This window comes from Sphaeroforma arctica (genome assembly GCF_001186125.1).
Source record: "Sphaeroforma arctica JP610 unplaced genomic scaffold supercont1.83, whole genome shotgun sequence".
Classification (NCBI taxonomy): domain Eukaryota; class Ichthyosporea; order Ichthyophonida; genus Sphaeroforma; species Sphaeroforma arctica.
This window is the reverse complement of record NW_014040475.1, coordinates 61,690-65,072: the sequence shown is the minus strand read 5'-3', so window position 1 is coordinate 65,072 and position 3,383 is coordinate 61,690.

The window sequence follows — 3,383 nt, the reverse complement described above, 5'->3', positions numbered from 1 at the left end:
ATACGTCTACTACACAGGACAGTACAACGCACATTCAAGCTCACGTTTCAATAAAATGAACTATGTAAAATAAGGGATGCGTCTACTACACAAGGCAATATAACACACATTCAAGATCACGTTCCAACAAAATGAACTATGTAAATAAGGGATGCGTCTACTACAAAAGACAATATAACACACATTCAAGCTCAAGTTCTCACGTTCTAATAAAATGAACTATGCAAATAAGGGATGCGTCTACTACACAAGTCAATATAACACACATAAAAGGTCACGTTTCAATAAAATGAACTATGTAAATAAGGGATGCGTTTACTACACAAGACAACACAGCACACATTCAAGCTCACGTTTCAATAAAATAATCTACTGAAATAAGGGATGCGTCTACTACACAAGACAATATAACGCACATTCAAGCTCAAGTTCTCTCATTCTAATAAAATGAACTATGCAAATAAGGGATGCTTCTACTACACAAGTCAATATAACGCACATTCAATCTCGCGTTCCAATAAAGTGAACTATGTAAATAGGGGATACGTCTACTACACAAGACAGAACAACACACATTCAAGCTCACGTTCCAATAAAATGAACCATGCAAATAAGTTATGCGTCTACTACACAAGACAATATAACGCACATTCAATCTCAAGTTCTCTCGTTCAAATAAAATGAACTATGCATATAAGAGATGCGTCTACTACACAAAACAATATAACGCACATTCAAACTCACGTTCCAATAAAATGAACCATGCAAATAAGTTATGCGTCTACTACACAAGACAATATAACGCACATTCAAGATCAAGTTCTCTCGTTCTAATAAAATGAACTATGCATATAAGAGATGCGTCTACTACACAAAACAATATAACGCACATTCAAACTCACGTTCCATTAAAATGAACTATGCAAATAAGGGATGCGTCTACTACACAAATCAATATAACACACATTCAAGCTCACGTTCCAATAAAATGAACTATGTAAATAAGGGATACGTCTACTACACAGGACAGTACAACACACACTCAAGCTAACGCTTCAATAAAATGAACTATTTAAATAAGGGATACGTATACTACACAAAACAATATAACGCACATTCAAGCTCAAGTTCTCTCGTTCTAATAAAATGAACTATGCAAATAAGGGATGCTTCTACTACACAAGTCAATATAACACACATTAAAGAATCGTTCCAACAAAATGAACTATGTAAATAAGGGATACGTCTACTACACAAGACAATATAACGCACGTTAAAGCTCGCGTTCCAATAAAAATAACTATGTAAATAAGGGATACGTCTACTACACAAGACCAAATAACGCACATTCAAGATCACGTTCCAAAAGAATGAACTATGCAAATAAAGGTTGTGTCTACTATTTAAGATATTATAACGCACATTCAAGCTCACGTTCTCACGTTCTAATGAAATGAACTATGCAAATAAGTGATGCGTCTACTACACAAGACAACATAACACACATTCAAGCTCACGTTTCAATAAAATGAACTATGTGAATAAGGGATGCGTCTACTACACGAGACAATATAATACACATTCAAGCTCGCATAACAATAAAACGAACAATGTAAATAAGGGATGCGTCTACTACACAAGACAACATAACACACATTCAAGCTCGCGTTTCAATAAAATGAACTATGTAAATAAGGGTTGTTGTGGCTGTTGCTAATATACATTCTCACTGTGGTTATTGTATTGCTATTTTATGACCTTGTTGAGGCTATTGCTACTATATGTTGTTATTGTGTCTATTGCTATTATATGTTCTTGTTGTGGTTATTGCTATTAAATGATATTTTTGCTACTATTGCTATTTTATGTTCTTGTTGTGGCTATTGCTATTATAAGTTCTAGATATAGCTATCGATATTATATATTCTTGTTGCAGCCATACTTATTGCTATTTTATGTTTTTGTTGTAGCTATTGCTACTATAAGTTCTTGTTGTGGCTATTGCTATTATATGTTCCTGTTGTAGCTATTACTAGTATATGTTCTTGTTGTGTTTATTGCTATTAAATGATCTTGTTGTAGCTATTGCTTGTATATGATCTTGTTGTAGCTATTGCTATATGTTCTTGTTGTAGTCAGCTATTGCTATTATATGTTCTTGTTGTAGTCAGCTATTGCTATTATAAGTCCTTTTAGTGGCGATTGACATTATGTGTTCTTGTTGTGGTTATTGCTATCATAAGTTCTTGTTGTGGCTATTGCTATTATATGTTTTATGTTGTAGCTATTGCTATTATAAGTCCTTGTTGTGACTATTGACACTATATACTCTTGTTGTAGCTATTGCATTATAAGTTCATGTTGTGGCTATTGCTATTATAGGATCATGTTGTGGCTATTGCTATTATATGTTCCTGTTGTAGTTATTGCTAGTATATGTTCTTGTTGTGGCTATTGCTATTATATGTTCTTTATATAGCACTATTGACATTATATATTCTTGTTGTAGCTATTGCTATTATAAGTTCTTGTTGTAGCTATTGCTAATATATGTTCATTTGTTCCTGTTGTAGCTGTTGCCATTATATGTTCTTATTGTAGTTATTGCTATTATATGTTTATGTTGTAGCTATTGCTATTAATGTTACTGATGTAGCTGTTGCCATTATATGTTCTTGTTGTAGCTATTGCTATTATATGTTCTGGTTGTATCTATTGCCATTATATAATCTTGTGGTGGCTATTGCTAATATATGTTCGTGTTGTAGCTATTGCTATTATATGTTCCTGTTATGGCTATTGCTATTATAGGTTCTAGTTGTGGCTATTGCTATTTTACATTCTTGCTGTAGTTATTTTATTGCTATTATATGATCTTGTTGTGGCTATTGCTACTATATGTTCTTGTTATGACTATTGCTATTTTGTGTTCCTTTTATAGCTATTGCTATTATATGTTCTTGTTGTGGCTATTGCTATTATAAGTTCTGGATATAGGTATTGATATTATATGTTCATGTTGTAGCTATTGCTATTATATGTTTTTGGTATAACTGTTGCTATTATATATTCTTGTTGCAGCCATAACTATTGCTAGTATATTTTCTTGTCGTAGCTATTGCTATTATATGTTCTTGTTGTAGCTATTGCTAATATATGTTGATGTTGTAGCTATTGCAATTATATGTTTCTTGTGTAACTGTTGCTATTATATATTCCTGTTGTAGCTATTGCTATTATTTGTTTATGTTGTAGCTATTGCCACTATATGATCTTTTTCTAGCTATTGATAATACATGTTCCTTTTGTGGCTATTGCTATTATAAGTTCGTGTTGTGGCTCATGCTATTTTACGTTCTTGCTGTGGTTATCGTATTGCTAAT